The following is a 10,940-nucleotide window of genomic DNA, read 5'->3' on the forward strand; positions in this document are numbered from 1 at the left end:
TGCCTTGAGCCATCACCCCAGCATCTGTTTGGTTAGGAGACCTCACTGTATGGTCTAGCACTTCAATTTGATCATTCTCATGTTGAACCTAAGCCTGAACCTCCACCTGATCACTGCCAATAATAGCCAAAGCTTGAGCAGCACCACTAGGGTTTACTGATTTTCTTAACTGACATCTTGCTCTTCGAATCACCTATGTAACTTGCTCCTTTTTGTGATTCTTGAGTTGTTCCCATAATAAGAATAGCCATAAGTTGTGCATCCCCTTCCTTATCATCAACCCTAGTTTTTCTACTTCTAGGGTTTATTGTAGGGTTAGGGCTTAAACAATCTACCAAAGCTTCCTCCTTGTGCTGTCTCTCTCCATTGGTTTTTGGACTCAACGTTGCATCACCAGCCTTCTCCATGATTTCTACTTCATCACTCCATAGATTTGTGCCAGAACTAACCTCCAAATTGGCCCTCATATCCATTGAATCCTCATAAGTTTGCGATGGAACTTCCTAACAAGAATGATTATGTATACCGTAAAAATCAGATTGCTCGATTTTGTTATCACTAGAGCGCCTCAGGGAGGCCACCCCTAGAAGGCTCGAAGTCTAGCTCGGAAGTTCACCCCCAAAAGTTCATAATGATCAACCTTGAGCCGGTGCTATCAAACGGCCACGACGCACTAGCAGGAAGTTTCCAAGGCACATGATTAAAAGGTGGCCTAGCCTACTAGGCTAGTTTTGGCCCGCACAGTAGCATTAAATGGTCGAGCCAACTTCATGTCTTTTCAATAAATGCATCTTGTACCATGTTAAGATTCCCCCTCATCTACAAAAGGGACCCTTGTCATTTTGTAAAGGCATCTGGTACTCAAGAGACAATACACTACATTCAATACAAGAACATTCTCTGCTCTCTAGCTTGAACATATTCTCTTGGTTTCTTTATTTGCATTTATTGCTTGTATCCATTGTGTTCTATTAATTGTTCTTCATTTATTGCACATTATTGGTCATAAAGAGCCGCAATCACAGCTCTCATAACTGTTAGTCCTTCATCAACTGCCTTTAACCGGGAATCCGATTCGACCTCGAGGCCCCGTATACGCAAGCTCGTGGCCCCGATTCCAAATTATTCGATTTGATTAACAAGCTGTCTAAAAGATATCAGCATAATTTTCAATGATTCGCTTAGCATCTATTGCCTACCAACTAGCATTAAAATAGGTCACATATTTTTAGAACCACAAAATCAAATCTAATTGTTATTACCATTTTCAAGGTAAATATTTTGGCGCCCACTGTGGGGCTAAAAATAATAGTGATTGTTTTCTTGCTGGTTTACTACATAACGCAAGTTATTTTTCGCACTTTTTTTGTCAAAGATATTTTTGATTTCAGGTCAAAATGTCTAACTCAGTAAACGCACACGAAAACAACAATCTTGAGGACCATGGAGAAAATGGTGTAGTTGTTCCAGGTGTTGGTGTACCACCACGAAACCCTGATGACGCGCAAGAACCAATTCTCCTGGACGCGGTTTCGCGCGATGCTCAACACGTCGAAATAAGCTCCCACACCAACAGGAGCATACACCAAGGAGATCAACAAGAAGCTCAAAAAACCCCGGCTCAGGAAGAACAAGAGGTTAGCCTTCACGTTATCTTCGAGATGTTACAAGCACAATAGCTGACGATTGCTCAGCTACAAAGCCGCCAGAAAACTCCCATCACGGTAGCACCGGAAACGGCTCCCCAAGCCGACCAGGTACCAGAAAGGCCAAGCAACAACGGGTCGACAGTTGATCCTGCCATCATAAAGATGCTCGAGGACCTCACAAAGAGGATCGAGTCGGGCAAGAAGAAGATAGAAGCCGATGACAAGAAGGTGGAAACCTACAATTCTAGGGTCGATCAAATCCCGGGCGCACCCCCGATCCTGAAGGGTGTAGATTCGAAGAAGTTTGGAGAAAAGCCGTTCCCATAGGAAGCAGCCCCAAAACCCATTCCAAAGAAGTTCAGATGCCTGACCTTCCAATGTACAACGGAACCTCAGACCCCAACGAGCACGTCACTTCTTACACTTGTGAGGTGAAGGGAAATGACCTAAAGGACAACCACTACAAGAAAATTGGCTTTTAGCGAAGGGAAATCCAGTCGTTAAAAGTTCAAATCCAGTCTCTATAAGTCAATAACGACCAAATAAAATCCGGTCATCGCCGGTCGCTAAAGGCTCCGTTGTTAAAAGTTAACGACCAGATTAGAATGCGATCGTTAAATTTCCCTTCGCTAATGCACCTGTAACCATTTGATAATCCTGTTGTTAAAGTGTTTTAAAGACCACAATTCCCTTCGTTGATGAGAAATTTTAATAAATATAATTACACCAATCTATATTTTTTTCTATAGTTATCCAATAATAATCATTAGCATATGTTTTCTCTCACACACATATATACAACAACTAAAAATATACCAAATAATAAAAATTCATACTCAACAAAATTTCATTGTTCATTACAAAGAACCGAAGGATCACAATGTCTATAAATATACCTAACCAAATTGCATGACACTATTTTTATCAACTCTTATAAACAGACACTAGAACGATAACACGATGTACAAATGACAAAATCTTTAAACTACTAATGACAAAACAAAAACTATATTGTGCTTCAACTTGCTCCGCACATTCTTCAAGCATAGCTTCTTCAGACTTCAAGTTCCTGATCTGTTAAGAGAAGATGTCGTGTTACTTTAGTGAAAAAACCATGAACCGGTGTGAAACCTTAAGGATCTCTGATGTAACAGTGTTAGGTCCTATTGTTGAAAAGGCTGCCATGACTGGAGCTAGCTTTGTTCCCAATTGAGTCGTTGGATGTGTAATGGAAGCTGTAGGTGTTCTGCATAAAACGTTTAACAAGAAAATAAAGTGGCATAGTCAGACACTGTCTACACCGTTAGTGTATATAAGTTAAATCCATTCATAAATTGTCATACCTTGTTAAATTAACATAAGCGAAGAGTTCAAGTCCATCAGTGTAACTAATTTGCATAGCAGGTATGACGTGAGAATCAACAATAATTTAATCGCCAGATGCATAATTGTTGGCTAGAACCATTCCAACTGCACCTGCCAAAGCAGCTTGTTGTCCCTTGTCAACCCTTGCATTATCTCCTCATAGACAAACTAAAATAGTTTCCTTTACCTTCTTAGGGTCCAATGCCCCAGCTTTGCATAAGTGACTGCAGGTAAACAAGAAAAATAAAGAACTAAATGTCAGCCAAGCAAAGTCTCAAATTTATTTGTAGTAAAAGCTAGTGAAGTAAGTTGATTATACTCACGCATCGTCAGTTGAAGCATGGGGAGCTTTTGCTCAAGCAACATTTATAATAGGGAAGAACTTGCATTTGGGCAATATTTCAACTGAAAGACTTTCTCCCAATCAAAAATATTTTATTTAGTAAAATCAAGACAAGAATATACATACACGTTCAGTGGCGAAGTCAGGAATTCATACAAGGGTAGTAAAAAATTGCAAGTATGTTACACCTCCTATACATCTCTATCGGTAAAATAATGCACAAGAGAAGGAAAAGAAAACCTTACTTTGTGCTGCTTTTTGTTTCCTAGAATGATATAGCCGGGAAACTAACAATCCATAGTTCTCGCGCAAATAGTTATGAGCCAAGGTGCAACATTTGATATTGTACCGGGGCCAGGACCAGAGTTACCAGCATAGGTAACAACAACAATTCCATGCTTAACAACATGAAATGAACCAATAGCTACAGAGTCGTTGACATATGCTCCAGCATCTCCTCCAAGTGAGACTGAAAGCACGTCCACGCCATCATCAATTGCCATATCAAAAGCAAGCAAGATATCTGAATCAAAGCACTCATTGCCCATAATTGGAGGCCAGCAAACTATGTATGCTGCTACTCTTGCTTTTGGTGATCCTCCCTTTGTTGTTCCATTTCCATACCCGAAAACACTTGATCCTTGAACAACGTGTGGGAACCATGTCCATCAGTGTCTCGTGGTATGTTGAAACTTGAATTGAGAGATCCTGCTAGAGTCGCGTATCCATTGTTGAAGTACCTTGCTCCAATTAGCTTCCTTTATTTAAGATGGACATAAATTCAATTCAAAATTTTTATTCAATACTAAAATGTAGAATTCATCCTTTGAAGTAGGATATTTTCACTAGTTAAGCCGATTTGAAGTTATCCTGGATTAGTAATTTAGGGAACAGATCAACAATCACTTTACAATTACTTATGTTGTCCAAAGCTTACAAATTATTACAATATATATATATATATATATATATATATATATATATATAAAGATGTATGGTTTGAATTTTGAAGGGGTACAATGTCAGTGAACAGAATGTTCTAAAGTGCAAAATTCTGTTTGCCGAGCTATGAAGATAAGATGCTAAAAGAAAAAAAGTTGACTGAGGGAAACAGTACCTTTTGCACTAAAAGGTGTGATCAGAATCATTTTGGCAAATCCCTCTCCACTTTAATGGAATTGGTCCCAATTCTTCATCAATAAAGCTTTCTGATTCAGGCCAGGCACCTGGTCCACACCCATATCACACAAAAAGTTGAGCATTGAGATAAGCAGCAGTAACTCATAATGTAGTAAAGAAAGTTATTTAATAGTGCACTCTTACTATTTTTTTTAGTTTGTCAGTTTCCAAGTGAGTGGACTATTTAACATAAAGATTAATTTTTATCCCTTATTTTTGCAACAATGTGAAGAGGAGCTATGGAGCTCTTCGTGTGACCTATAGGTCACCGGTTTGGGCCGTGAAGAAAGTTATGCTTGCATAGGGTAGGCTGCCCTAAAGGGTGCGGCCTTTATTCGGACCCTACGTGAATACGAATACTTCGTGCACCAACCTACCCTTTTATTGTTATTGTTGCAAAAATGTCATATATCATGGATTTCATACACATAGAATGAAGTTGAGCTGTTGAAGGGGTAAAGTCCTATGGGAATTGGTACTTGTAAAAGGTTGACTAACTAAGAAAAAGAAGAAAGGATGAAATTATCCATCTTTTGAGGTTAGGGCATCAGAACCTAAGCTATTTTTTGGACATATTTTGTTCTTTTAATTCTACTTTTGTTTTCCAACTTGTTCTTTGTTTTTAGTGACATCACCAATCCACTAGTATGTAGGTCTTTGTCTGTGCTAGGACAACACAAGCTGTATGGATAATGAACAACATTAAAAAATATTGAAGTTCCTCAACTTTTATGAACAGTATTAGCTTCTAGATTGCTAAGTAGTTTTCCAACATGACTTTGCCTAGAATTGCACTGAAAGCAAAATGACTTTTCTATTTTCAGACAATCATAATACTAATTTCAATTCGAAGTATCAAAACATAAATATCATGTAATTGACCCTACCAATCCAAAGATGAATAAAATAATATACTTCTCCAATTCTTACTCTTTCAACTGCTAAAAGGTGCAGACATGATTCAGCGTGTTAAACACATTAGTTAACTGATGATACATTGGAACAATCACATAAATAATTCTTCCAACAGGAAGGTGCAACTGAGGACACAATATCACATAAATAATCTTTCCAGTAAGAAAGCTTTTAAATGATTCAAGAACAAAAAAAAAATATTTGATCATAATTCATATGATACAATGAAGTGTAAATTTCAAGATTGCTTCAATGAGGCAAAAGAGAGTTTATACACCTCGCGCTCAAGGCTTCTGGGCATTTGAGAGATTTCTGGCTCTATCAAACTTGGCAGTTTAGACTTAGGATTTCTGTATCCCTTGCAAAGATACACTTCTCTAACGTGACATTGGACCTTATAAAATAAGATTTTCTAACACCTATGGCGGATATCAGTAGAAAGTAGTCCAATTTAACTCCAAGAACACATCCCATAACGAACTCAATCACAGATATAAATAAAAAGGGTAAACAGTAAAATGATCTTTCAAGTCAAAGCCACTAAGCACCTAAACTTCCAAATTAACCAAACCTTTCAACTGCAAACCTACTCAAATGTCACAAGCACAGGTAAAATTCAACAAAAAATTACTTATGACATGTTAACTTTTCCACCTGAACAGAAGACCAACCATACCAAAAAAAGCTAGTTCCTCATTATGCATTTCACTTAAATACTTCATCAAATTATAAGACGATGAAAGACAAAGTACTCTCTTTATTTATGACAGTGGTGCCGGACCATTTTGCGTGCAAAGTACTCCTATTTCTCAAGCCAAAGCAACAATATGAACAAAATAATATAACATAATACAAAAAACATTACTAGGTATTTTATCACTGTCACACCTCCTTTTTTACACACCTACCCCGAAGGATAATATATAAGGGAGTTTTCATTTAAAGTGACATTATTCGAAATGGGATTATTTATTTATTTTTAGAGTCGCCACTCGGGAAAGGATGGGCTTTTGGTGTCCCGAGTCAACGGTTTAATTTAAATCCCAAATCGAGGAAAAATTTCGACTTCCCAATTGGAGTATGCGAACCAGAAATTCTGTGTAAGGAATTCTGTTGACCCGAGGGAAGGTGTTAGGCACCCCCGGATCCCGTGGTTCTAGCACGGTCGCTTAAATTATCATAAATGACTAAAATCTGATTTTTACTACAAGCTCCAACATATAGTGCAATTTTAAGAATTATTCAACCGCTTTTAGTTTTTTTTTACGGAAAGTGAACACCGTTTAAGAGTGTGTTTTTGGATCACGTCACATGAAATTCACCCGGATCCTCAACACCTCTTATTCAGCGTTTTGGGATTTGGATCTGGGTCGCATGAAATGCACACCCGTATTTAAGAAGGTGATATTATTTAAAAGCGCGCCTAGAGTGGCTAACGTCTTATTAACTTTGCGGGAGGCCATGAAAATTCGCTAAATGGCACGTCCCGAATTTCTAAAATATTTTAATAAAACGTTTAATGAGGGCCCCGCAAGTTTTGCATTTCGTTTGGCGAGGCTCATCTCAATTTATTTATTTAAAGGCCAGTCCTAAAGTAACTATGATTTTCTATTTATTATTTGTCCCTAAAAGGGCTAATTAATTTGCATTTATGAATTCAGGTCTCAAGTTCAAGTCCGAATTCAAACAAAAGGGCAGACCCTCTTAGTTTGAACCCGCTACCTAACTCGAAAACCTAAATTTATACTTGCAAATCAACTCTCATATTCCTGATGTATCTTTAAAGGGGGTTTTTGACTTATAACAATTTTTTGGGCCTAAGAATTGACCAAAACATGAAGCAATCCTGTTGTCTGAGCTAGGCAGTCTACGTTCATGATGCAGCCAAACTTTGGGCTCAATATGAGCCCAATTCCAGAATGAGGCAAGAAAACCGGAATAGGCCTTCAGCTGCAGTGCACATTGGGNATGGCGAGCGAAACAACGAAAGGGGAAATCACCCTCCCGGTCAACGTGGTCGGCACTACCCAAAATGTAATATTCCATGTCACCGAAGGAGACATGAGATACAATGCCTTGCTCGAAAGGCCGTAGATACACTACATGAGAGCAGTACCATCCACCCTCCATCAAATGATGAAATTTCCGACAAAGGACGGGATAAAAATTGTCTACAGAGTACAGCATGCAGCAAAAGAGATGTTTGTGGTGCACGATGTGGCACCATCACCAATGCCTCCATCGTCGAAGGATCCAAAGGATAAACAAAGAGTAAAAAAGCAATAACAAGATATATTCTCGGCTACACCCGACTAAACTAGCAAAGGACTGTGCCGTGTCCTGAAAGCAAAAGTTCGAAGCATATCGAGGCTCAAGGCGCCATCGGCAATAAGGTATGATTGTCTCCCCCTTTTTAGTTACATTTCACACTAACCTGTGTGCAGGTATCTGATCCAAACAACCGAAACGCTTTCCAACTTGAAACACTTTCCAACTCAAAGGCCTTTAGGTTCCAAAAGCATACGTTGCACTCTTTTCCTTCGACCGGGTTTTTATCCCAGGAAAGGTTTTACCGGCAAGGTTTTTAACGAGGCAACAACTACATGCTACCTAAGGAAGACTCCACAAGTATTCAAGGCTTCTCTTCAGATCAAACTCGAATACTGGAGGGCATCCCCCCGGAAGGTCACCTCCTCAGAAAAGCCAAGGATGTGCTAGATAGGGTCTCGATAGGAAAATGATGTACCGGGCCAAATGGTCGAACAAACTGTGTCCGTATAGACTAACCGAGCCCTTGACAACGAAGACACGTATACTTGTACCAAATAATCAAAGAATACTTTCCCCTCCATGAAAGCATTTCGCGTTTCAAAGAAGTTGCTATCTCTTATAAAAATGGCCCAGGGCCAAAAAACGCCCGCAACACTCGGGGACTGGCGTCAAAACTCAAGGCCATATGACCTCCGGGTCAAAAGCTTAGAACTCGTAAGCCCCCAACGAGGCAATATCAAGTTTACAAAAATGGTTCCAGAAGCCAAAAACATCCCGAACACTCGGAGACTGGCGTCAAAACCTCAAAGCCGTGTGACTTCCTGGTCAGAAGCTTTGAACCTGTAAGCCCTCAATGAGGCAACTTTAAGGTTACAATAACGGCTCCAGAGCCAAGAAAACATTCAATGTCTCGGGGATTGTCGCCAATTATTATCTCATCGACTTATAAAAAACCCGAGGCTATAAGACCCCATGCGGGCAACCTCGGTCTCGTAAGACCTATATAAGGCAGCAACAACAATATCTGTAAGACCTCAAGCAAGGCATGAACTATACTTGTACCAAGTAACCAAAACTGTAAGACCTCGAGCAAGGCATGTTCAAATTTATAAGACCTTACAAAAGGCATAAACCCGATATTAAAGTTAAGGCTATATATCGAACTTGTAATACCCCTAAAAAGGCATACCCTCGATATAGACACCGAAACTACTTCACTCGGGGACTGAAAGGCTCCGGCCAAACACAATGACTATGGTCACAAGGCTATACCAGCCAAATTAATTCGACACGGGGACGCCCGACCGTCGCGATAAAATCACAAGCCTACAATTACTTCGAAAAGAATCAGTTAAACAGGCTACCCTCGACATAGGCAAAAGAGCTTCGACAATGTCAGCTCTAAACTAGATGTTTCGAAACACTCAGCCACTGAGCAAAACCTCCTGAAGGAGCTTGTATATCGCCATATAAAAACTCATAATCGAGGTTTTAGTCAAACCGTCGAAGAGTCAGGCAAACACAAATTTCAAAAAGTCCTTAACGAGGGAAAAATAAAGCCTATATAAGAGGTCGTACCGACCCTAATACGTAAGAGCCACTATTGCCAGCCCATATAAAAGGCCGTGCCGACCTTAGTGCGTAAGAGCCATTGCCGCCAGCCCATATGAGAGGTCGTGCCGACCTAATGCGTAAGAGCCTAAGGGCCAGCTTTAAATTCAAAAGCTGAAGGGTCAATAAGCTCAAGTCAAAAACCGACTCGGAGACTGAATCCGAAACAATTAACTGAATATTCCTAAGAGCAAAAGCATAAGAGCTCAAACGCCGGTTTACACTAAAAGGCCGCACTGACCCAGTACGTAAGAGCCAGCCTAAAATCCAAAAACTCGAAGATCAAACAGGGTCAGAAAAGCCTAAAGGCGAACACGTAAGAGCCTACGGGCCAGCTCGATGAGTCGTGGAGACATATTAAAAGCGTAAGGATTCTTTACCGCAAGACTCAATTGTTTTCGGCCAATCATTGACAGGGCATCGAAAGTCAAAGCAAATAAAGACGTGCACATGCAAAGAAAANCTTTATGTTGTCCTAAAGACTTTACAAATTATTACAATATATATATATATATATATATATATATATATATATATAAAGATGTATGGTTTGAATTTCGAAGGGGTACAATGTCAGTGAACAGAATGTTCTAAAGTGCAAAATTCTGTTTGCCTAGCTGTGAAGATAAGATGCTAAAAGAAAAAAAGTGGACTGAGGGAAATAGTACCTTTTGCACTAATAGGTGTGATCAGATTCATTTTGGCAAATTCCTCTCCACTTTGTTGGAATTGGTCCCAATTCTTCATCAATAAAGCTTTCTGATTCAGGCCAGACACCTGGCCCACACCCGTATCACACAAAATGTTGAGCATTGAGATAAGCAACAGTAACTCATAATGTAGTAAAGAAAGTTCTTCAATAGTGCAGTCTTACTGTTTTTTTTAGTTTGTCAGTTTCCAAGTGAGTGGACTATTGAACATAAAGATTAAATTTTATCCCTTATTGTTGCAACAATTTGAAGAGGAGCCTTGGAGCTCTTTGTGTGACCTATAGGTCACCGGTTTGGGTTGTGAAGAAAGTTATGCTTGCATAGGGTAGGCTGCCCTAAAGGGTGCGGCCTTTCTTCGGACCCTACGCGAATGCGGATACTTCGTGCACCAACCTACCCCTTTATTGTTATTGTTGCAAGAATAACATATATCATGGATTTCATACACATAGAATGAAGTTGAGCTGTTGCAGGGGTAAAGTTCTATGGGAATTGGTACTTGTAAAAGGTTGACTAACTAAGAAAAAGAAGAAAGGATGAAATTATCCATCTTTTGAGTTTAGGGCATCAGAACCTAAGCTATTTTTTGGACATATTTTGTTCTTTTAATTCTTCTTTTGTTTTCCAACTTGTTCTTTGTTTTCAGTGACAAAATCAATCCACTAGTATGTAGGTCTTTGTCTGTGCTAGGACAACACAAGCTATATGGATAATTGAACGACATTAAAAAAAAAATTGAAGTTCCTCAACTTTTATGAACATTGTTTATCAAATAAATGCAGGTATTAGATTCTAGATTGCTAAGTAGTTTCCCAACATGACTTTGCCTAGAATTGCACTGAAAGTAAAATAACTTTCCAGACTGAAGGTGCAACTGAGGACACAATATCACATAAA

At 39.3% G+C, this 10,940-nt stretch overlaps 1 pseudogene; it reads right to left on the reverse strand.

The window, feature by feature from the left end:
• On the reverse strand, positions 1,695 to 10,146 carry LOC109234672 (annotated as a pseudogene).

The sequence above is a fragment of the Nicotiana attenuata genome, chromosome 11 (assembly GCF_001879085.1).
Source record: "Nicotiana attenuata strain UT chromosome 11, NIATTr2, whole genome shotgun sequence".
Taxonomy (NCBI): domain Eukaryota; kingdom Viridiplantae; phylum Streptophyta; class Magnoliopsida; order Solanales; family Solanaceae; genus Nicotiana; species Nicotiana attenuata.